At 50.0% G+C, this 25,257-nt stretch overlaps 1 long non-coding RNA gene across 2 annotated transcripts; it reads right to left on the bottom strand.

Moving 5' to 3' along the window:
* Positions 1–18,785: 18,785 nt before the first annotated feature.
* LOC148001407 (uncharacterized) lies at positions 18,786–24,221 on the bottom strand. 2 transcript variants are annotated; one of them, XR_015637492.1, is made up of 3 exons: positions 23,361–24,221; positions 21,055–21,137; positions 18,786–20,618 (listed from the first exon to the last, which is right to left on the bottom strand). It is a non-coding gene; the product is annotated as an uncharacterized LOC148001407 (long non-coding RNA). The 2 variants fall into 2 exon arrangements; XR_015637493.1 differs by having other exon boundaries at positions 23,685–23,933.
* Positions 24,222–25,257: the final 1,036 nt, after the last annotated feature.

Below are 25,257 nucleotides of genomic sequence, written 5' to 3'. Positions count from 1 at the left end.
CTGCAGTAACTCCACTGGCTTGTATGGATAGATTGAGACAGTATGTGTCAACATTCCCAACACAACCAACACCATGGGAATGACCTATGGCCCAGTGAACTGAACTTGGGCCAGGGGAATGCATTCTTTCCACATCCTAAAGCAGTTCTGACTTCCAGGCCTGAATATGTGGAGGAGATCAGCAGTCAATGGTCCTAGGGCAGGGAAGGCCTGTCCCTGGATCTAATGGAGACTAAAGTAGAGGGAGGTAGATGGCCTACCCTGTGCTATTTCTCTTCTTGCCTAGTATACACAGCTCTGTCCTCAGATTCTCCTGTGTCCCCCACAGGGCTGAACCTCTTCCAGGACCAGAATAACCACTGGATATGTGCCTTATGGTTCCAACTAAGAAGGCTGTGTTCTGAGCCTGCCCTGAGCAGTAGCCCTGTTTCTCAGCTTTGTCTCTGGTTGACCGTCCCCTCTATTTCCTACTGAAGTCCCTGACATTTAGTGAACATCCATTAGAGTCTAGGGTAGGGGCCTGGTACTTCCCCTCCCTGCTGTTCACACACATCTCCACCTGTCTACTCCCTGCTCAGCAGCCTTGGGTGGGTGTGGTTGCAGGGTTCTTACTAGGAACAGTGGCCATCCACCTGGCATCAGAGCCATGGCAGTCCATCACTTCCTCTGCCTACCTGTGACCAATTTACCTGAGGCAATTGTTGACACACCTTCCCCACCAACAGGGGACACAGGAGCCCATCTTCTGGTTGCTTTGGGATTTATCTCACTGGGTGGAAGTTCATTGAGGTCAGGGTCTCAGTTATCTGTCTCCAGCAAAGGGATTCACACATGGGCAGTGCATATAATTAAGGAAAAGGTGGGTGGGTGGGTGAATGGATGGACTGAGGAAAGCTAGGTGGGTAGGTGGATGTGTGGATGGATGGAACAGACAATGGTACATGGATAGGTAGACCAGTAGACATATAGGTAGATGGGTAGATGGATTGATGAAGGATTTGTGAGAGGGTAGCTAGGTGATGAGCAGTGAATGGTTGAGTGAATGACTGATTAAGTGATTAAATGCCCAAAGAAATGAACAAGTAATTTGTTGCAGTAAAATTATAAATAATGTTGTCTTTTACCCCGCATCAGGTCTGGCACCATAGTGTCCCAAGAGATCTGATAAATATCTTCATCTCAGTCAGCAAAGCCTCTCACCTGCTTTGTTCTATCCCATATCGCACTGCTGATGGCTTCTCTCTGAGCCCAGCAACAATCTCTCTTCCCATCTAGTTCCCAAGGCAGGCTGCCACCATACACATGTCTCCAGTCACCACATACTCTATTGAACTTAAATCGCCACATGAAAGAACGCACATCACAATGACTTCTGATCCAATTGATAATATATAATTTGCTCATCTAGACACACAAAGCCCTGTACACATCCATCCCTTAAGAATATTCATAACAACCTGTAAATGTGCAGAGAAGAATCTTAACATCCGCCTCCATGTTGTCTCTGCTGCTTCCTTCTCTGCTTCTCCCCCTCGCTCCAGTCTCCTCCCTCCTCTCTAAAACTCTTCTCCCGCCCATCCTTCCTTCTTGTCCAATGATGGGCCTCGTTCTATCTTGTACCTGCCTTCACCTGTGTGATGACATCATCCTATAGTAATTAGTAGAGGATGATGTGGGGTAGGTCGAGATGCTGGAGAGAAAGGTAGACCACTTTGGCACTGTGTCCTAGGTACACTGCCTCATCATAGAATGTGCAAGGGAAACATACATTCCGTGGGGGAGAGAGAGAGAGAGAGAGAGAGAGAGAGAGAGAGAGAGAGAGAGAGAGAGAGAGAGAGAGAGAGTGTGTGTGTGTGTGTGTGAGAGAGAGAGAGAGAGAGAGAGAGAGAGAGAGAGAGAGAGAGAGAGAAGTGTGTGCTTGATCATACCTTCCTTCTCCTTTCCTAATTGGCTCTTTTGCAGTAGGAACAAGGCTCTATGTAGTCTCTACCCATGGGTAGGGCTGCCTGTACTGCACCTTATAACCAGGGATGGGGTGGGTAATGGGGGAAAGAGGATGGAGCCAGCTCTGCAGTGGGCAGAAGGTGTGGAGGGCTACAGAATAGGACAGAAGGTGTGGAGGGCTACAGAATAGGGCAGAAGGTGTGGAGGGCTACAGAATAGGGCAGAAGGTGTGGAGGGCTACAGAATAGGGCAGAAGGTGTGGAGGGCTACAGAATAGGGCAGAAGGTGTGGAGGGCTACAGAATAACGCTGGAATTGGATATGGCCCGATGGAGTGTTTGGCCAGGGAAAGATGCATTTTTCATCCTGTTATTGTTGGAGTTCAAATTCTTTAAAAACCATCACAAGAAATGAGAAGCCAAAAGCTGCTGCTCCTTTCTAGACCTATTAAATGAACAATGTCATTTCCAGAGGGCTTTGAAGGCATCTCCGTTCCATAGAATCTGTGGAGTGCGACAGCACTGGAGGGGACTGAGGATGGAGGTCCTGCGGTGCTGCAGGAGCCTCTGCTCAGTGTCCTGACCTCTGTCACCAAGGACAGAGATGCCAATTGGCCTTTGGGGACATGTAGAGAGGCATGGTATTACTGTTGGAATGAGTTGTATCCTAAAAGCTACTGTGTTGAAGGATTGGTTCCTTGACAGAGCCGAGTTCAGAGGGACATGGCCAAGCAATTGAATCTCAATCACTCTCCCCTCTGAAGGATCCATTGACGTCATAATTTGACAGCATTATGGGCGCTGAGGGAAGACTTAGGAGGTGGGGCCCAGTTGGAAGAAACAGATCACTGAGGCATGATTTGAAGGATGGATTCTGGCTCTGGCTCCTTTCTCTCCTCATCAGTCTGCTTCCTGGCTACCACAGGATGAGCAGTTGTGTGATACCATGCCCTTCCTCCATGATACGCTGTGTTACCATGGGAATAACAACCAAACAAGCCTGGCCTGGACCCTCTGAGAGCCTGAGCAAAGAGAAACCCTCCCCCTCACGTCTCTCAAGTGTCTGTCACAGTGATAAGTGACTAACATACAAGGTTCATTGGAGGCAGGAGACTGACATCTGAGGGAAGATCGATCCCTGTTCTATCAGAAAGTGGCTCAGCATGGACAGACTTTCCTGAAAGATGGAGGGCAAAAGCCCCAAGAGTCCTTGGTCCTCTGTGTACAAAGTACTATAGGGCCTTGGCCCATGTCCTAACCAGATCAAGGACCATGGAGGGTGTTGGAGAGGCCAAGTTGTGTCTCAGAGTTACACTAAGAAGTCCTAAACTAGGGCTCCCACCATAGGCCATGTGTGGCCACAGGGTTTGTTTGCGGAGTCTGAATGAGGTCACTAAATTAGGCCCCTATCTAGTCCCACTGGAGTCCTCATAAAAAGAGGAGGTTCAGGACAAACACACAGAGAGAAGGCCCTGTGGGAACCCTGTGACGATGTCTCTGCAAGTCAATGAGAGAGGCCTCAGCAGAAACCAGCTCACTGACCCATGACTCCTGGACTTCTGGTCTCCAGGCTGTGAGCTGATGATTCTTGAAGTTTATGTTCCCAGCCTGAGGCTCTTTATCACAACAGAGACAGGCAAGTCTAGGAATACCTTAGCAGCCCGGAACTCCGCTTGGTATGGGCTGTGCACCCACCTCTTCTAATAACCAGGTTAGCTCCATCGCCTGCACACACTGCACACACAGCCTTCTTCGTGCAATGTTCCTAGAACCTCAGCCCCCAACTGCATCAGCCCATATAAACCCCCCACTGGACAGAGCGCTAAATATCTCTGCCCCTAACAGCAACCAAGAGCAGACAGATTTTATCCAATATTCACAGATTTTATCCAATATTCTCAATGTATCTGCGTATAGAAGGGAAAGGTCCATCCAGTCTGAACTGGTTTGAGGTACATGTTCAGTAAGGCAAACTGCATCCTCAAGTGAACTTTTAGGGAGAATATCCTACGTATTAGCACAGGGACAACAGAACCAGCCTGTGCCTGTGCGTAATTGGCACACCCACCATTAAGATCAGATGTATTATGGGAAGGGGTGTGAGCAGTGGGAAAAATGAATATATGACCCAATCTTTGTATCAAAGCAGAGGACCACCCAAGCCATACCCCTTAGTAACCAAATTCTCCCCATTAAGATCATAGATGGAAACCCCCAGAATGACGCACTCTTGAGTGGCCTTAGATGGCCTGCTTGTTGCTCTTTGGTGTGTCCCTCTCTCTGTTAGTGCTTTGCCTGGATAGTCACCTGGCTTCTTCTGCAAATCTGTGAGTCTTCTCTTCAATACCCAATCCCACACCCATGGGTAACACAACCATCCTGGCAGACCAACACCCAGGAGCCGTGGCTATCTTACTGGTCCTCAGCATCTATCCGTAGTCACTATGATGACAGTAATAGCTACACTTTTATAGGTAATGTCATTGTCCCCCTACAGCCCCACCACACACACACATAGGCAGCCTCCCGGCTTGTCTGGTCGGCCCACAGCTAAGACAGCCCTGCTCACAAAGCTGTGACACCAGGCTCAGCCCTGGGAACAAGGGTCCTTTGTCCACAGCAGGAACCCAGCAGCCTCCTGGCAGCTGCTGGCTTCTGATGTGTCTGGTCTGAATTCCCTTCTTCCTGTCAAGCCTTGCTGAGAGATCCCTGCAGACCCCCTACTGTGAGGAGAGGTTTCCTTCCCTGTCTTGCACCAAATGCTGGTGTTCTCCACTGCTCCTAACCAGACCCCACCCCTGGCTGGCTTGCCACTCTCCCTGAGTGACCCTATGGAAGGGCTGTGGGAGCTAAAACTTGAGTGTCCCCTTCCTCAGCCCCTGATACCCAGCTCCTATCCCTCAGCCAGCCTCTACCCCAAAGCCTCTTCTCTCACTCTGATGAATCCATGTTACTTACACAAAGGATGCACGGAGCCCCTCAGCTCACAGTCTCAAGAGTTGAGCATACCCTATAGTGAAAGACTCTTGTCTTCTTGGGCCCTCTAGTCAGTGCTTAGCCCTGGGAAATGGTCTCCACAGATTGTCATTGCTGTCCTGTCTTGTGTTGATGTAGTGTATGGTCTTGTTTCTTCCTCCTGGCTGTCATGTGATAATACCAGGTGGTAGAACTCTTGTTTTCTGACTATGCCATCCCACACTATACCCATAAGGCCTTGGGTCTTTCCTTCTGCTGGTGGGTGTCAGGCCTAGTTCCCTTTGGAGCCTATTTCCCATACAATGCTATATGAGCCTATCAGGTCAGCCAGCTCTTGGTCTCCTTGCAGGTGTTGGCTGGGTCTCAGTGCCCCATACATCAAGGAAATCTTTCCATACCAGTCAGCTCCCTCTGGCACCTCTGTATCCCAAGTGCCATCCAGGATCACACCAAAGCCTGAGCACCCATCCCCTCTTCTTCCTCTCCGTGACAGCTCAGGCCTTCAGCTTCAGGTGGCATTTCCCCAAGGTGGGCTATGGGAGCATCTTCTCTTGTTCACTAGCCATTGGGTGGCATCTTTGTACTCACCTTTTGCTGTCTGATTCTCTGGCTGATTTCTTGCTCACAACCCAAGCCTTTCCAAAGAGGGACTCAGCTCATTTCTGCCTTGTTCATCCCAGGGCAGGGATGAGGAAGCCAACCACTGTGGCTGGAACAACAGGTCCATCATAGTGTGATCCTCACATCCTTCCCAGGAAAGGCCACTCGTTCTTAAGTCACTCCCTAGGTGAGGGGCTGTGAGGTGACATTCTCCCCTACCCCCACTGTGACCCAGTTTTCCCCATCTACTAACCAAGGCATTTGCAGTCACAGTGCTAGGGCCAGCCACCTAGCTGCCACCTACCTGCAGCTGTTTCAGCGAAAGGCTTCGTTTTACCAATCTTAAAAGAGATGCTTCCCAGTAAATGCCAGAGTTGAGGCAAACAATCCAGGACAGCCGTTCACTCCAGACAGAAAAGCTTGTCCTGGTGGACACTTTACTCCAGGATTTTTCCCAGGTGACTTTTCCTATTCTTGTAGAAAAAAAAATCTCTTGGTGTGGCAGGGACTTGTGCCATCCCTTTTCTCTTCAGTGCAAAGAGTGTCTCCAAGGATAGGTGGCTTACTTAGGGTTTCTATTGCTATGAAGAGACAGGACCACAGCTACTCTTATAAAGGAAAACATTTCAACGGTGCCGGCTTGTTAGTCCATTATCATCATGGCCTGAAGCATGGTAGCTTGCAGGTAGACATAGAGCTGAGAGTTCTACATCTTGATCTACAGGCAGCAGGAAGAGTCAGTAGGCCTGGCTTGCACATTTGAGACCTTAAAGCCCACCCCTCAGTGACATACTTCCTCCAGCAAGGCCACGCCTCCTTTTTTTTTTCTTTTCTTTTTTTCGGAGCTGGGGACCGAACCCAGGGCCTTACGCTTGCCAGGCAAGCGCTCTACCACTGAGCTAAATCCCCAACCCCAAGGCCACGCCTCCTAATAGTGAGCCTATGAAAGCCATGTTTATTCAAACCACCCCCACAGTCTTCTACACACTACTGCATAAAACCCCAGCTACCTCCACTCGGAAAGCAGAGAATATGAAGCCGTCTCAACCCTTGTTTCCTAAGACCAGATTTGAATAAGCCTTCTCCTCCCTCCACCTCTGTCTCAGAGTTTGTTTCAGTTAGAACTTGACAGTAATAGGGCTGTATGACTTGGTAACAGGACCATGAGACAATGTGAAGCCCATACTCTAAGCTCAGAGACCGTAGCTGCTGCAGTTGTCATGTGGGAACTAAGTAGAGACAGACAGGTACAGGGAGGGAACCCAAGGGCTGGACAGGCAGACCTCACTCTTGGCACAAGCTCAGGGTGGCAGAAATCCTAGTGGGGACAATTGGGCCTGTGGGCCCAGGAGAGGCAGGTCTGCCTGCCTCATATGACTCCGGGTGAAGATTCATTAAGGCCTGATGTGTCTCTATAGTATGACCAGGCCCGTGGGCCAAGTAAAGCTGGGCCTGCAGGCCAGCTATTGCTGGGTCTTCCTCCGCAGTACAGCCATTCAGTCTTCCTGTCTAATATGGCTGGGTCTATGGGCCCAGTGAGCTACATGTGTCTCCCAGTATGGACATATCTTTCCTCATATGGTTGAGTCTACAGGCCGTGCACAGTGAGGTCAGCCAGTCTGGCACAACTGTGACTCCCTGCCCAGCACAACCATGTCTGAAGCCCAGCATGGTAAGATCTGAAGGATCTTAGATAGCTGTCTGGATGCATAGCATGACCTGGTCACCTCTTAGTACCTTTGGACTTGCCTATCTGATAGGGCTAGGTGTGTGGGTCCAGTAAGGCTGTTTCCTGCTAAATATGGCTGAGTCTGCCTCTCCAGTGTTCCAGTACTTTCCGCTTAGCACAGGGAGGGTCAGCTCTGCAGGGCCAGTATGGCTGGATCTGCTGGGCCAGTATAGCCCAGTCTGTTTGCTTAGTAAGATTGAGCCTCTAGGCCCGGTAGGATTGACTAGTACGGCTCTGTCTGCAGGGCCAGTGTGGCTTAGTGTACCTTCCAGTCCAGCTTCCAGCTAGAGCTTCCTGCCTAGAACAGGTTTGTAGATCCAGTACACCTGGGGCCCCTGCACAGCCACGTATTCTTGCTTAGTGTGACTTAGTTTATAGGTCCTGTACACTCGTCACCTCTGTCTTCCCAGTACCACGAAGCCTGCCTGCCAATCCCTGTTATGCCCGTGGGCACAGTACAGCCAGGCCTTACTGGCCCTGCATAGCCAGCTTGGGGGCTTGGCACCTGCAGGGATCAAGGCTTCTCGGATTGCCTGAGTCTGTAAAGGCTACCGGCAGTGTGCAGCCTGGGGTTCTGTGTCTGACCCAGATGTGAGGCTGCTTGAACCAGCCTATGTAGAGCCCTGTGGTTGGCTCTGCTTGTGGAGGTATTGGGAGCCTCCATCCCAAGTTTGTAAGTTGGGCAGTGATATTGGAAGTTTCTCGAAACACTCCTTCTCTCCGCCTCCCAGCTGTTTTTCCTTAATACACATATGCATGGGCACACACACACACACACACACACACACACACACACACACACCCCAAACCAAAACAAGAGGCCGGGACATAGACGCCTCCAGTTGCCCTGCCCCTCACACACTTGCCAACAGCTGCTCTGGGACACCTCAGAGAGCCCTGCCTCCCCTTGGCTTGACTTCACTGTGCAAAGGGTCAGGCCATGTCTGCCCTGAATCTCATCAGGTCCTTCCCAAACAGAGCGGCAGCTGGGCCTGTTCAGAAACTTTGCACAGGGCGTTCCTTGCTTCCAGCAGGCTGCTTCCTCTGTTTGCCCACTTCCTCCCCATCCTCTGCTGTTCCCTAGCCAACCTCCACTCTCAGCCTCTCCCCCCCACCTCTGCCTCTTGGGAGGCCCCTTTTCCCACCTCGGACAGCTGTTGCTCTGGACGTGCCTGGACCACATCTCGTCCATGTGTCTTTAACCAGAGTCTGTTGTGGTTCTTGAGGCTTAATAGTGGGTTAGCAGATCCTGTCCTTTTCCTCCAGGGAGCCCTCCACAGGCACTGAGTAAGGGAGTCTCCCTGTAGGCTAGTCAGAGGGTGCCTGGGTTATCTGCCCTTCCTCTGGCATTCTCTCTGTGGCCACCAGCTCAAGACCCTCTCCGATCTGTCAGCTTGGCTGTCCATCACCAGTTAGCCCCACCCCCACATCATGATGGTTAATATTGATTGTGGACCTGACAAGGTCTAGACTCTTATATGAGACAACCCTTAGGGTGCATCTTGGAAGGATTTTCTTGATTAAGTTATTTGAGATAGGAAGACACACCCTCAGATGTGGGTGGCACCTTCTCCAGGTAGCCCAGAATAAGGAGATCAGATGGCAAAGCTTTTGCTTTTGCTCTTTGTAGTGTTTTTTTTTTTTTTTACCACACTGGACTGTTTATCCACCCTGTTGCTACTGCTGCTGTATCCTTTGCTGACGCCGAAGCCCAATTTCTTCGGCTGTTTGGCTTTCCACTGTGCACTAACAAGCAATTCTCTAGGAATCTTCTAGGCCTTTGGCACCGGCTTTGGACAACCGAGGCATGCAGCTGGTGGACTGAGGAATTTCTGGGTTCTTAGCCCCTCCACTGTGCAGCCATCGTTGGACTACCCAGCCCACACCATCTACACCAATCCAATAAATCCCCCTGTGATATGCTTCTGTTCTGTGAGTTCCATGGAGACCCATCCGTGCCAGGTCTGGTCTAATACAAACGCCACAAATCAGACTGCTCTCATGGAGGCTTCAGGCTAGTGAGATTCAAGATAAAAACCAGTGAGTGGTTAAAGGTATGGATTCGGGACAAGGCGGCTGACACAGCCAGTGGGGCAGTCCACCGACCTGCATGTTGGCTTAGAGCGGTCTTCTGAAGGTCCATCCCTCAAGGCTTGGGACCACAGAAGAAAAAAGACACCCAGTTCTGGAGCAATTGAAGGAACAGAGTGGCAGTGTTTAGATGAGACCATGCCCAGACTGCTTCCTCCCCTGTAGGGAACCCATCAGGCACCTGGGAGAGCACTTTTCAGGTCCTTCAGCTCGGGAATAGGTGACTTCTCACACCAGGATCCCAGATGATGGGATGAAATCCATCTCCAAGCCCTTCCTGCCCCGAGACCTCTGGAACACCTCCAGATATCTGCCTGTAGACCTCGGGCTGCACCCTCCAACCCCACCCTGTCCAAGCTCAAGTCTGGTTTTTTTCTTCTTGTCAACACCCCCTACCTCCTGCTGTGTCTAAAGGCTGACAGTGTTACAGTTGGTGACTCACTAAAACACCCCAGTAGGTCAGTCTGTGAAGGCCTGGTGGACTACCCAGCCCACACCACCTTGCCCACCAGCCAGAACTGGGCGGCAGTCTCTGCCCTCACCATCTCTCTACCACCATAGAATTGTTCTTCATCAAAGGAAGCCAGGACAGGAACTCAAACAGGACAGGAACCTGGAGGCAGGAGCTGATGCAGAGGCCATGGAGGGATGCCGCTTACCGGCTTGCCCCCCGTGGCTTGCTTGGCCTTTCTTACAGAGCCCAGGACCACCAGCCCAGGAATGGCACCACCCATAATGGGCTGAGCCCTTCCCTATCAATCACTAATTAGGAAACTGCCTTACAGGTTTACCTACAGCCCGATCTTATGGAGACAGTTTCTTAATTGAGATTCCCTCCTCTCAGATGACTTTAACTTGTGTCAAGTTGACATAAAACTTTCCAGCACAGCATCCAAGATGGGGAACTTTGTTTCCTCTCTCCTCATCCAGACTCCTATCTCCCTACCCCTTCTCCAGGTTATTCTAGCCTAAGGGCTTCCTCCTTTAGTGAGGCTCCATTGAGCATCCCCCACAGCCCGTACACCTCAATCTTTCTTTCAAGCTGACTCTGGCCTGCATATCTTCCTCTCTAATATTCAATTTAACAAGTGTCTTGAGCACACAGTCCTGCCCAGGCTCCCCTGTGAGCTCCACTGAGAGGGACTTATCCTTACTCAGGGACTTCCTCACTGCCACCAGACCTTCAGAGAGGACAGAGATCCGTCTGCTCTGGGTCATACTTCAGCTGTCTGGAGTCAGCTCAGACAGATAACCTGGCTCTTGAATCTCATAACCTCAAGATGGCAGCCTGTGCCTGCCATGCCTGTCCCCGAGGGGCTCTGTCTGCCTGGCCCAAAGGAGAATGATGTGTGAAATGCACTTCCTCCCTGAAGAGCCTTACAGGGGAGGAAACTGAGGCCTAGGCAATGTGCATGGTTCTTGCCTGCCACTGGGGACGCTGGTGCACACCAAATCCAGCCCTGGTTGCAGCTGTCACTTATCTCCTGGCTCATGTGAGGCTATCACCAAGCCCCCTGAAGGCAGTGAGCCCAGACTCTAACATCCCCATGCATTGGTTCCAGTGCAGGGTCCAATTGGGTATATCTGAGGTTTCAGCCTGAGAGACTCCTTTCCAACAAGCTCTCAGGTGACACCAAGCTGCCAGACCTTGGACTCTACCCTGGAAAGCAAGGGTGGTCCAAGAAACACCCAGCACAGGCCCAAGGATTTATGAGCTGTATCCCTGACCCTTCAGCCACCAAGGAAGTGTAACGGAGACCAAGTCTGCTTCCAATTGGGTTTTTTTTCCCCTATCCTCTTCCAAGAAAGTATTGGGCAGACAGAGAACAGTGCAAATGAGAGATGCTTTAATGTCAGTTCAGGATTAAGAACCTTAAGCAAGACAAACCAATCAAAACAGACCGCCTTGAGGGATTAAGTGAAGAACGTTTGAACTCTTGGTGGCAGTGGGACGCTCCCTCTGAGAAGTGTTACAGCTCAAAACTTGGAGGGCCTTGGGTGCCAAACAAGGGAGGTCAGTTGCAGAGCAAGCCTGCAGTGGGTGATCTCCAGGTCTGGAGGCTGAAACAAATTCCTCTCCACAGCACGACTATGTATAGTCACAGAGATGGAGGCAACCATGTGTCCCCTCGGCTTGAAGTAAAATCCAGTCCTGGAGGCTCACAGAAGCCTCTGGTGCTGGAGGGGGCTAGGGTTCATCTCTGGCAACTCTCCTTCCCTCCTCTGTTGAATTCTAGTGTGGCCCCCATGCTCCAAAGCCCAGATTTAGAGAGTACTAGCTGGACCCTGATTGGCTGAGTGTAGGTACACAAACGGGGTGAAAAATAGGACCAACTAAGGAAGCCCTGAGATTCCCCCAAATTCACAGTCAGGTCTGGGGTCTGTCCTTACAGATACGCGTTAGTGTTTCCTACCTGCCACCTCCCCCTTCTTTCAGTTCCTGCTTCCTGCAGAGTTGGATTTTTGTGTCTTTTGAGCTGCTGCAGCAATGGTTACCATTCAGGGCTTGAGCCTGCTGCCTGTCAGAAAGCTCCGTATGGGAGGGAAGGAGCGGTCATCTTCCAATCCTACTAGGTTGTTAGGGAGCAGGCAGGGCTGTGCTTACAAGGGAAGGGTTCAGGGAAGAAGTGGGGCTTAGCAGAAGTGGCATCTGCCTGGAACTCAAGGAGAAAGAAAGGAAAGCTGTCAGCTGCTGTTGGAACTGGGGAAGCTGCCAGAAATATGAAGCCAAAGGAAGATGGGCTGGGACAGGGCTCTGCCCCTCCCCCACGCCCAGGGATGTTTGTTCCCACCAGGGGACAGGGGAAACCAGAATGTTATCTTGTTCTCAGACTACCATTGGGTCTTGGCCCTCATTCCTGCAGGCTTCAAGCAGAGAAACATCAGTGCTGGCTTCACATCTGGTTGAAGGCAGGACCAAGTCCCCTGCAGAAGGCTGGATGGCCAGGATATCCAGTCAGTGCAGCTGTGAGGGACTATGTGCAAAAGAAACACATGGCCCCATCCTGGGGGCTCCCTTAGGATCCATTGGTGCAGGTCAGGCCAAGAAGCTGGAACCAGGTCATGCACTCTGTGCAGAGAAAGGTCCCCATTCTTTACCCAGGCCTACCGTCCCTAAACACTCAGGCCTCTCCCTTGGCTCTGACATTACCCCATGCCTCCCAACACACACATGTTTTCTTTTAGTTTGTTTCAAACTTCTAGTTGCTGGGCACCCATTCTGAGTCTAATTCTTTTGTCTTTCAGATTTTTAAATTGATTTTATATATATGAGTGTTTCAACGACATATGTGTATACCACATATGTCGTATATACCATATATCACATTGTGAGCCACCATATGGGTGATGGGGATCAAAACTGGGTCCTCTGCGAGAGTAGCAGGTGCTCCACACTGTTGAGCCATACCTCCTGCCCATGAGCCCTGATTTTTTTTTTGGCATGTCCTCTCTTCAATCTAAGGAGTTACACAATCCACTGGCCAGACTGTCCCCCATCCACCCACTCTAATTATGCATCAGGGGACAACTCTTCTCTTTAAAACAGTTATTTGGGAATTTGTTTTTCATATTCCTGATAGCATCCTCACATAGCTGTCCCTCAGGTTTACAGCTTAGCATGTCATTGACTTCTGTGATGAAGGCCATGGCATCCTGTCCTTCCACTCATGCTCCCTACCACCTTACCACACACACCAGGACAAACTGACTCTGTCATCTGCAGCAAAGAACAATGCATTGTGGCTTAGTCTCCTTTCTCAACTTTTTAACCCCAAGAAGATTTTCACTTTTACTTAATTATGAATGAACTTGATAGTTAAAAAAATTTTTTTTTGGTTCTTTTTTTTTTCGGAGCTGGGGACCGAACCCCGGGCCTTGCGCTTCTAAAATTTTTTTTATAGTTACTGGGACTGGGGAATGAGCCTAGGGCCCTGTGCATGCTAGGCAAGTGCTCTACCAGTGAGCACTCCAACCCCTCCGTGCAGATATCAGTTATATGTGTGTGGTTAATGCCGACTTCACTCTAAACTGTCCGTTGCCTGGATGCCTGTGGACTCAGAGTATGCTCTGAGTTTTCCTTGGACTTGGTGACTCTGCTGTTTTGATGGAGCTCATCTGACTCCAGTAAAGGTTGGGGGAGGTGAGACAGATGTAATCTGACCGTGTCCCCACCCTAACCTCATGCTCAGTGAACAGTTGGGCTGGGTTCAAAACTCTAGAAATCACTGTGTGCAGGTAGGAGAGTCCAGTGGTGCAGGGGTTTATCCACTACCTTCTCATGACCATATCTCGTGTAGCAACTGAAAAGCTCCTCTAATTCCCAAATCGTTATACTTGACCCCTCCTCCTGTTACTATTCTTGGGCCCCCAAAGTTGGTTCAGTGAGTAAAAGCTCTTGTATGTAAGCCTGAAAACCTATTTGATCCCTAGAACCACAATGGACGCCTGAAAGTTATCGTTTGGTTTCTACAGTGTCCTGTGGCACCCACGTATCTACAAACACACACACACACTCACACACACACATGCATACTTGCACACATGTACACACACTCACATTTGCACACATGCACACTCACACTCACACACATGTACACACACACTCACACACATACACACACTCACACACTCACATTTGCACACATGCACACTCACACTCACACACACATGTACACACATACACACACTCACATATATGCACATTCACACACGCACACACATACACAATTAGTAATGAATAAGTTTGTAACAATATTTTAAAATTGTATGTGTTGATGTCAGGTTTCTCCTGCTGGTCCCAAGCTCCTAGAATAAGGACTCTGAGACTCAATTATATTTACAAACACCTTGGCCGTAAGCTTTGGCTGTTTCCTGACTAGCTCATTATTTATTATCCCATTTATTTTAATCTAAGTTCTGCTATGTGGCTGATTACTTTTGCTCCCATGCCGATGTACTCCTCCATGCTCCCAAACCAATCTTTAGCACCTGGTTCTCTCCCAGAATCCTTTCTGCCTGCAAGATGTCCCACCTTCTATTCTACCCTTTCTTATGGGCCATAGGTTTTATTTTTTTAATTGACAGGTAATGTATCCATATAGAACAGTGAGATTCTCTCTCTCTCTCTCTCTCTCTCTCTCTCTCTGTGTGTGTGTGTGTGTGTGTGTGTGTGTGTGTGTGTGTGTGTTTGTGTACATGAGTGCAGGTTTCTGTAGAGATCGGAGGAAGACATTCGATTCCACTGGGGCTGGAGTTGCATAGATGGTTGTAAGCCACCCAGTATGGGAGCTGGGTACTGACTTCTCTAATATAGCAGCATACGCTCTTACCTACTGTACCATCTCTCCAGCCCCATTAAATTAAAAAAAATCAAACAGTGTCTTAAAAAGTCATTTTTAGTCCTTGCTTCTGCATTCTCTGAATGGGGAAGGGGAAGTAATGACTTTATAGTGGTTACGAACAGGACTTTAGTAGTCCTCGGAAGGATTCAAGGACTAAGTAGTGGTGGCTTTGCTTACCTTAAAAAAAATTTAGAGAAGAGCTCTAAAGGGAAGGGAGTTGGATGTGCAGTTTTGTTTTGTTTTTGTTGTTTGTTTGTTTTACTGTCATTTACTGTGTTCACTGTGAGACTTGGATGAGCCCTGCCAAATGCCTGGCACACAGTAGGACCCCAGCTGGTTCTGCTTCAGGACTGACTTCTGTAGTACAGCTCCTTACCCTGCCCACTGAGCAGGTAGTCTTCTAAGTACACCTGCCCTCAGCCCTCCCTGCACCAGAACCCTCAGTACCCAAGCCTTTGGCTAATGGGTGCTGAACCAGCTCCTGATCCACACAGTAAGAACCGGCTGGGAGCATCCCTTCTCAGGCCCTTGCTGTCCCCATCCGGAGTGCTTGCTAGACATTTCCCAGAGCTCCTGAAACAACTGTGAAGCAGAATCCGCTCCTGTATCAGAATGTGGATGAGAGAGGTCCAAAGCAACAGAGGAGTGGCCTTGGCCTAGTGAAATCTTGCCAATAAATGTACCCTGAGAATCTTCTGTGCCTTGCTCTGAGAGACCAGGGGTGCAGGAGGAAGCTACCAGCAGACCTTGAGCCTCAGAGGCCTGGATACTGCAGGCCACCTTCTGAGGAGACCCAGACTCCTTCCCTTCCATCTACTTTGGGTTTGAAGTGGGGTCGTTCACGTTGAGGGCTCAGGTGATTATGTTAAGACCAGCACACTGGATGCTTCTGTTGGGGGCTTTGTCACCTAGGGCCTTGGTCTCCTCCTCTGTAGGGGAAGAAGAGAGTGTGACAACTAAGATGATATGTGACTTGATGAACACTTAGTGGCCCAGGGAAGTCTTCATATCTGTTATCGACCATATTGCTAGCTGTCAAGTTGTCTGCAAAAAGAACCAAGGTCCATGGTGACCCAGACACAACACACAAGCCCCTTGAGCCTCTGCTTGGGGCAGACTCCAGACTTGTTTCTAAGAAGCCAGAGCCATCTCTGCAGACTGCAGGTTCTGTGATTCCAGTCTGGCAATCATACAACTATGGGACGCAGGAGAGAGCCTGCCAGCTACCTCTGGTTCTCATTAGGACAATCACCTCCCCTGCCATGGCCCTGTCGGGAAGTGTCTCACTTCTCCCTGTCCCCTGGGGACTTCACAGACAGTCCAGTGTGCTTGCCAGAGTCAAGCGAAGGAGCCCATGCCTTCCAGAAAGGAGGTGGCGAGAAGCCCAGTCTGTCCACTCTGGCTCTCAGGCCCCAGCCATGAACGTGGATGCTCTCTGCAGTAGAGCTAGGTAGCCTGGGCCACACATACACAGGTGGGATGGGGGATCTGGAATTCTCTCTCCTGTGGACCCCCGTGCATGCTGGGAGGCAACTGAAGAGCCCTGGTTCCTGGGAGAGGAGGCAGCCCTTGCCCCAGAGCCAGTGGTGGATGGAGCTAATTTACAAGATGGGGTGGGAGAAGCAAAGGAATTCTGATGATTTCTGGGTGGCTAAAATGGGGTTAGTGGATGGAGATTGCTGACAGGTCACTGGGTACCTAGTGAGTTCTTAGATAATGCCCCCTCCCCTCCCCTGCCCCAGTGTTCCCCTCCCATGTTCCCAAAGGCTGCCTGGGACAGCTCCCTTCACCTGTCCCCTTGGTCTCTCATCCTGACTTTCCCCTCCTGGGTGTGGTCCAGCTTTGTGTTACCACTTCCAGGACTCCTACACTATGTGACCAATGGGCAGCCTGGTCCTGCATTTTTGAGGTGCTTCTGGGTGCATGCTGGGTCTGTGTGAGCTGTGGTGAGAGTCAGAGACCAGGTGACTCCGCAGTCTTTATACAGGTCTGGAGAACAATGCATGCAGCTGCCGGGGCCTTTCTCCCTGGCTTGCAGGTAACTGACTGCATCCTAGTCTTGGCCTCATAGCTGGAATCCAGGCAAGAATACGCTGAAGTCGTCTTCCATAGTCCACAGCTGGCCTAATAAGATGGCTCAGTGGGTAAAAGTAAGTCACAGTAGGTAAATGTAAGTTTGATGACCAGAATTCGGTTCCCTGAACCCACATAAAGAGCTAGATGTGTCGGCATACATCTGTAATCCCAGGACTCCTACCATGAAATGACAAATGGAGACAGGAGAATCACCTGAACCTCTCAGCCCAGCTAGGCCGGAGAACACAGTGTAACAGATACAAGAAAGACCTTGGGTCTACAAGATAGAAGGAGAGAATTGACTCCCAAAAGTTGACTTTGGCTTCTATACATGTTGTATGTCATGTATATACCTATATACAATCAATTAATAGTAGTAGTAGTAGTAGCAGCAGCAGTAGCAGCAGTAGTAGCAGTAGTAGCAGCAGTAGTAGCAGTAGCAGCAGCAGTAGCAGCAGTAGTAGCAGCAGTAGTAGCAGTAGCAGCAGTAGTAGCAGTAGTAGCAGTAGTAGCAGCAGTAGCAGCAGTAGTAGCAGCAGTAGCAGTAGTAGCAGTAGCAGCAGCAGTAGCAGTAGTAGCAGCAGTAGTAGCAGTAGCAGCAGTAGAAGCAGCAGTAGTAGCAGCAGTAATAGCAGTAGTAGCAGCAGTAATAGCAGTAGCAGCAGCAGTAGCAGCAGTAGTAGCAGCAGTAGCAGCAGTAGTAGCAGCAGTAGTAGCAGTAGCAGCAGCAGTAGTAGCAGCAGTAATAGCAGTAGCAGCAGTAGTAGCAGCAGTAGCAGCAGTAGTAGCAGCAGTAGCAGCAGTAGCAGCAGCAGTAGTAGCAGCAGTAATAGCAGTAGCAGCAGTAGTAGCAGCAGTAGCAGCAGTAGTAGCAGCAGTAGCAGCAGTAGCAGCAGCAGTAGTAGCAGCAGTAATAGCAGTAGCAGCAGTAGTAGCAGCAGTAGCAGCAGTAGTAGCAGCAGTAGCAGCAGTAGCAGCAGCAGTAGCAGCAGTAGCAGCAGTAGTAGCAGTAGAAGTAAATGTGATAGGAATTGGTTAGGACACAAGAGTGGAGCATCATGATTTTATCTTGGTGGTTTTGAAAGAACACACACACACACACACACACACACACACACACACACACACACACACACACACACAGAGCCATAATATCTTGAGCTACTTCAAGACTTTCCCAATAAGAAGGCCATCACCAGATGTTGCCTTTGACCTTGGGCCAGAACTGAGAACCAGAAAACCAAAATAAATCTCTTTCGTAAATAGGTCTTTGGTCTTGCGTATTTCACTATAACAAGGGAAAGCCGACTAATACAGATGTTTTCCCCTCATATGGATCCACCCTCATGACCTCAGCACCTCCTGTTTTTATCGTCAACTTGACATAACCTAGCATCGGGTGGGAAGAGACAGCTTCAATTTAAGACTGGCCTGCTACTACGTGTATGAAATATTGGTTGATTGATCTACAAGGACCCAGCCCACTGTGGGCAGGACCACCCCTGGCAGATTGTCCCGAGTCGTATATGAAAGCTGGCTGAGCATAAGCCAGTGAGAACGCCTGTAAGCATCATTCTTCCACAGTTCCTGCTTCCAGGTCCTGTCTTGTATTCCTGACTTGGCTTTCCTCTTTCCTCAGTGATGGATTGCGACCTAGAAATACAAGCCAAAACAAACCCTTTCCTTCCCGAGTCGTGTTAGTCAGAATGTTCTTTTATCACAGCAACTGAAAACAAACTGGGATACTTCCCCCTACACGCCCTACCTCTCAGCACCTTCCCCATCCAGAACAGGATGCAACATAACATTCTGGAGGAACATCGACGCTTTATCCACAGTGGTGCTTGAACTCAAGAGACTGGCTGCCCCAGAGCAGCATAACCACAGGCATAGCAGATACAACTGGAAGGCACATCATGCAAAAGATGCCTGTGCGAATGTTAGCCTCCCCTCAAAAATGAGAGGAAAAGTCATGTATGGTAGCAGTGGCTATGCAGCAGAGGACCATGCTCACCTTTGCACCAACACATTTGCAAACAACATTCACATTTATTTCAATACAAGCAGAAAGGGACCCCCTGAAGTTCAAGCAACTGTTCCCATGAGGACCCCGTGACCCTGGGCTGGCAGGAAAGGGAGGAGCATAGACTACAGAGCATTCAGGTCACAAAGCTATTCTCCAGCAACTATTACCACAATGCAGAAACTTCGACCACCCTGTGGTCCTCAGATGCAGGTCCTCACGGGGTACCTCTCAGATGAGAACACTGTGACGCCTACTGGATTTTTTTTTTTTTTTTTTGGACTCTTGGTGCAGAAACTGAACTCAAAGGAGGTGAAGCCAAAAAGACAATGAATTGACTCCATAACCTGAGGCCATGTTGATCTGGATTCAGATATGGCTGGATCCAGTAACCCCCTCCCATTTTCAGTTACTACCCACCCCCAGCACCAGCCCAGATGCAAAAATAGCAAACACCAGTCCAGCTACAAAAAAAATGACAAACACCAGCCCTTTCCAGATCCAGGCGAGCCTGGTTGGCACTGGGAAAGAGAGTTGGTCCCCAGGGCCCTCATAGTAGTCATCACTAGGATAACACCCTGGAGAGTGCAGTCCTTGACCTTGACCTTGCCATGCATGAGCTGGCCCACTATGTCCTGACAACATTCTGCCACCCACAGGTCAGGCCTCGGAGACCTCTGCAGAAAGTCTTTGTAGTTCTGGCAGCTTTTGAATGGGAGGTGGCTTTGAACGTTCAGAACCACCAGGGCCTACCTCAGAGTCCTGTGGAAAGGGACACGGAGTTCTCATTCTTTATTCTGAACATCAGCGGCTCAGAAGCAGGGAGGAGGAAACATGTTGTCAGTTGGCAACTGGACAGGGCCTTGTGTAGCTGGTGGAGAGGTGAGAAATGTGGCTACGTGCTCAAGGGATCAGCATGTGCGTGTGTGCACTGACCAGCCTTCCTTCATGACCTCTGCCAGGATTGCAAGATGTCCCCAGGTCATAGAGTGTCCCTGTCACACATTTGTTGCTCATTCTTTCTTTGAATCTTGGTCCTGCAGCACAGTTCTTGACCTTGTGTCTCCTGGTATCTATCCGTGGTGGCAACCCGTGGTGTCTGAAGTCTGCTTGTCTGTGGCCTGGGGTGTCTCAGACAGTGGTCAGCTTCAGGGCTGACATTACCGTGCCCCTTACCCACAAGCTTTGGCCTTCTCTACCCATACAGAGTCTGAGACCATGAGGTACGAGTCCTGAGGAACACACTCTTTACAGGAGTCTGTGCTACAGCCATTGCTGGCCCACAGCCTCTGCAAATACTCTGGATGTCCATTAGGACTTCTCCCTCTCTGACCCATATGCCATTGGGCTAGCCTCTTCCCAAAGGCACATCTAGGCCTGTTTGAGTCTGTGTATTTATGACACTGCATGAAACTCGCCATGACACCTCAGACTGGGGACATTTTGCTGTAACCAAGTGACTTTTACTGAGCCCAGGACGTGACTCTGATTTCCTCACAGATCCCGTGGACTAGCTAGCGGGCAGGATACCAGGTGTGCTGATGAGGCCTGGAGATTGCTTCCTCACATCCCTCTCTCTGTGCCCTAAGAGGGAAGGGCTAGATGGGGTCTACCAGGGCCCCTGCCCATGCTTCTATCCGAGAAGCTGGTTCCCCACTGAGGCTGCCTTGTATACTGCCTGGCTCTGGGACACAGGGCACCAGACACTGCCTCACTCACCCTGGGGACCTCAGCAATGTCCAGCTGGCCGGTCTAGGCGGCAGAGCTTCTGTCTGACAGGATATTCTGCAACACCGGGAGAGTGTGTCCGCCTGCTTTGCGGTTCACCTGTGGGGCTCCCTGTGGACGGGGAAGAGAGAAAGGCAGAGCATGCGACCCAGCCTTGCTGATTGCTGACATGTGGGGCATCTGTCCCAGTCTCAGAGACTACGGAGATCAGGCTGTGCCCCGAGTTTCCCCGTATTGTGTAAAACGGTTCTCAGACCGTGCCTCACAGACCTAAGAGACTCCATTTTTTTTTTTTTACTCCATTTTGAAGATGATGACCATGTTGGACTGAGACTGTGCAGGCACATGGGTGTATTTTTTTTCTTTTTTCTATTTTTCGGAGCTGGGGACCGAACCCAGGGCCTTGCGTTTGCTAGGCAAGCGCTCTACCACTGAGCTAAATCCCCAACCCCGGCACATGGGTGTATTAAAATCACATTCAGGGATATTAATAGGCCCAATATTGTATTAGACACAGAAGACCAAAGAAAGGGCGTAACTCCCTTACCTGGACTGCATGAAAAAGGTCGAGTCTAGCTCTGGGATGGCACTGACTCCACACCATCCCCATCTGACATCTGATGTATGGCCCTTGGATGCACAGAGAAAGAACCCATTGGCTGTGCTGGGGTTTCAGCTCATCCTTTGCTGTTCATGCAGCCTGTTCATCAGCCATCCTTCCAAACATCTACTCAGCTGTCTGGACCTGAACCCTCTGTTCCTGCTCTAGATCCAGGTCTGCCCTTTCCCGTCATAGTTGGACTCAGGTCCGCATCTTCGCTCTCATCCTCAGCTCTGGGACCTGGTCTCTACAGCAGCAGTGTCCCTGCAGCCGGTTCTAGGGTTCCTTTGCTCTCCTACCAACACAGACTCTGTTTGTGTTTCTATCAGCCCCATTTCCAAACCCTCCAGAGCACTGCTGTAGCCTACCTCACGTCCATCCTGTAACCCACATCTTGATATGAGAGTTGAGATTAGCAACTCAGGTTAGAATGAACACTGCATTTGTGTGTGAAGTTTCCAGACAAGAAATAAAAACTATTGTGAGCAAGAACGAGATTGGAATGAGAGAACCTGCCTTCTCCTTGGTGAGGTGGCCAAGGATAATCTGTGAACTGCTGTAACTTGTGAGTTCGACATTATTTAGTCGATTCTGACATTGCGGAAAGACATAAATGGGTTCATGTTTCAGGAATAGTGAGCTTAGCACAGACTCTGTGGTCCCTGAGGTGAGGATCCCTGGATGCACGGGATAAAGAAACTGAGGCCTGCGAGATGAGTGAATTCAAGGCTCTCAGGCAAGAGTGGAGTCGGATCAGGCAGTTCCAGGGCGAGTCAGGCCATGTCCCTCTGTTTCCAATCATACCCTCCTCTTTTGGGACCACAGAGGGTCTCATGACCTCCTGAAGTCCCACAAATGACCACTGAGTCTACAGCAGCCTTTCTCGTGATGAAAAGGCCAAGTGTGGGCCCAAGATTATCTGTCTTGGTGGCCCCAGGGCCCCAGGTGGAGGCCTGAACTGAGGGTAGCACCATGGTGACACCCACTCTTGGGATGACATTGCACCTTCAGCCTGCTTCAAGGTAACATTCACACCTGGTGTCCCCAAATCACAACTGGGACCCAGCTGTCTGGAGTTCTTAAGGAGGCCATGCTAGATGGGGACCAGAGGACAGGGTTGAGCCTTTTCAAGATGGAGGAGGTGAGCCATCACTCCCCTGTTTCCTGGAGCATCCACATTCTGAAGTCAAACCTGTCACGTTCCGGTAGTCTGGATGTGCTTCTAAGTTACACATGCAGGATTCTGATTGTGTGTGTGTGTGTGTGTGTGTGTGTGTGTGTGTGTGTGTGTGTAGGGCGGGGCAGTATTTAGTTAAATACAATTCATTTGTTTTTATTTTAAAAGTAACCTATTCCTATCTTCCATAGCTGAACAAGGTGGGCATCAATGCATATAAAGAGTCAGTGTGTAGCATGCGTATTTCAGAGACTACTCCATGTTGCCACAGAGAATACAGACTGTAAAGACAGGGAGAGGCCATTCCACAGAGCCAGGCACACACCATGTGACCGTGTGACTTGGGCCTGAGCAGGGACAATTGTGAGGCTGCAGGAGGAGGGTCCCAGCTAGGAAACCTTCTTCGTGAAATTCTAAGCCTCCCCCCATGACCTTAGATTGTAGATTTTCAGTTAATCAATTTCTGATCTCTACTCTGCCCATGCCCAGGTATGCTAGCTAGGTCATCTGCCACCTCCTGGGTACAGAGGGCCTGGAGCTCACTGGTCTCAGAGGTCCTGTCATGAGGCTGGCACCCTCTCCCCCTCCCCTCTCTCCCTCCCCTCTCCCCCCCCTCTCCTCCCCTTCTCCCCTCCCCCTCCCTCTCCCCTCCCTGCCCCCTTTCTCTCTCTCTCTCTCTCTCTCTCTCTCTCTCTCTCTCACACACACACACACACACACACACACACACACACACACAGGGGCACCAGTTCAGTGCAGAGCAGTGCCCTGCAGGCCTTTGGCTTTGGAGGTGGGAGACCTAGTAGGCCTAGTAGGCCTCAGATACCAGATAGAACCTGTTTCCCCAGGTCATTCCTTCCATCCCACCATGATGTTCCTCTGAACCCCAACGCCACCCCACCCCCCAAAAAGGAAGAAAATATAGCTGGCTAGGACCGAGAGATCTCCCTCATGACTTCCCACCTCCAGGAGAGTGTCTTGAGACTTGTGGGTTCAACTGGACCCAGGCTGTCTGAGCTGCTTGATTGCCCAACCCAGGGAAGGGCCGCCCTGTAAATCAGGATGCTGACGTTACCTCTTCTCACGGGATGCCAACAGCATCATTGTCTGACAACCAGCTGCGGCTCTGGACCTCTCCAAGCCTTGCCTGGGGTACATTGCTGCTCTGAGGAATCTTGATGGAGTTCTTGGGCACTGGCTGGATTTTCCTCTTTGTGATCTGTTCTGGTTCACAACACACGTGTCAAGCATGTGCTGAGCAGTACGCAGGGATCAGTGCTCTGGGTGTGCTGTAGCCAGCAACGACTTACTAAAGTAGTCATAGCTGCGTTCGTCAGGGTTCTCTAGAGTAATAGAACTGATAAAAGGAATCTGTCTATGGGATATTAGAACAACTTACAGGCGGCGATCCAGCGAATCCAACAATGGCCGGCCTTAAACAGAAAGGCCAAGAGTTCAATAGTCCTCGAGGCTGGATGTTACAGCTGGTCTTCAGTATGTGCTGGTGTCCCAGAGAAGGAGGCTCCAAGGCCAGCGATGGAATGGACCTGCTCGGAAGGGCGAGAGCAAGTAGACGAAGAGATGGAGCTTCCTGCCTTTGTGCCCTTTATGTGGGCTGCCAGCAGGAGGTGTGGCCCAGACTAACAGCAGATCTTCCCATCACAAAAGAGCTGGATGAAAAATGGGTCTTCCCGTTTCAAATGATTTAATGAAGAAGAAAAATCCCTCACAGGCATGCCCAGACATTTGGGTTTTAGTTAATTCCAGATGTAATCAGGTTGACAACCAAGAACAGCCATCACAATAGCAAACAGGGATGAAGGAGCTGTCAGTAAGGTCTCAGGGCATCCACCAACAGAGCTCTGAAGATGACATCTGGGAATAAGAAAAGAAGCCCTACTGTGTGTCACCATGACAAAACAGACCTGCCCCAGCAGGAGGCTGGCTCTGTGCCCTCAGGCTGGTGTTGCACAAGGGGCTGCTGTCACAACTTCTTGCGTGTCTTTGACTCCTGGGACTCAAGTCCCTTAGTGCCTGGCACGCATAAGGTCTGAGCCTCGACACCGAGTCAGCACCATGTGCATGTGACATGGTGGCTGGTTGAGCATTCACCAGCCATTTTCTGAGGTTTAAAAAAAAAACCTATATTTTATTCGTGTTTGTATTTGTATGTGTGTGTGTGTGTTTACACACATGTCTACATGCATGGAGCCCACAGCACATGTATGGAGATGGCATGACAACTTGTGAGAGTCAGTTCTCTCCCTCCACAACGTGAGGAATGAAACTCAGGTGTCAGGCTCGACAGCAAGCACCTGTAACACCTAACAGAGCCATCTTACTGGCCCCCTGTTTATCGCACAGTTTTGAACTTTCAGGGAACAAGACAGGCATGCTTTCTCTGTTCCCACCATTCACAGCAAGCCTGGAGGTACGGTGCTGGGGAACAGTCATCCGTGACACTGTAATGTCTTCATGTCATGGGGATTCAGCCATAGCTAACAACGTTTGCAGGAAGATTGAATGTCACATAGTGTTAGGACAGAAAGCAGGTGCGGTCCGTCTGGATGATATTCTCAGAGCGACTCGATGCAGAAGTAGACAAAACACTGAGAGATCAAGGTGCTTATCAGCAGGAAGAAGTATCCTATGTTCATGGGCAGAGAGACAGCGTCATCAGAACATCCACTTGCCCATTTTTGCCTACAGGCTCAAGGCCAACCCAGCCCCAACCCCAGAAAGTTCTTACGTGGCTGTCTCCAAACAACAGGCAAGGTAGGCCTGCTCTCAGGTGGCTGGACCCACTGTGTGACACACATGCTGTCACTTGTGCCATTATGAGCAATCCTGCTTTTTCCCTCTCTGCTTATACGACTCTTATGCTATGAACATGTGTTACTTTTAACATTTGAGAAGAGCAGTAAATGTTTTTTAAGGGAAAAAAATGCAGAAAGAACAGAAAGCAGGCCCAA

Source organism: Rattus norvegicus, chromosome 14, assembly GCF_021556685.1.
Source record: "Rattus norvegicus strain SHRSP/BbbUtx chromosome 14, alternate assembly SHRSP_T2T, whole genome shotgun sequence".
In the NCBI taxonomy this organism is placed as follows: domain Eukaryota; kingdom Metazoa; phylum Chordata; class Mammalia; order Rodentia; family Muridae; genus Rattus; species Rattus norvegicus.
The sequence above is the reverse complement of the archived record's forward strand: the minus strand, read 5'-3'. Positions and strand labels throughout refer to the sequence as shown.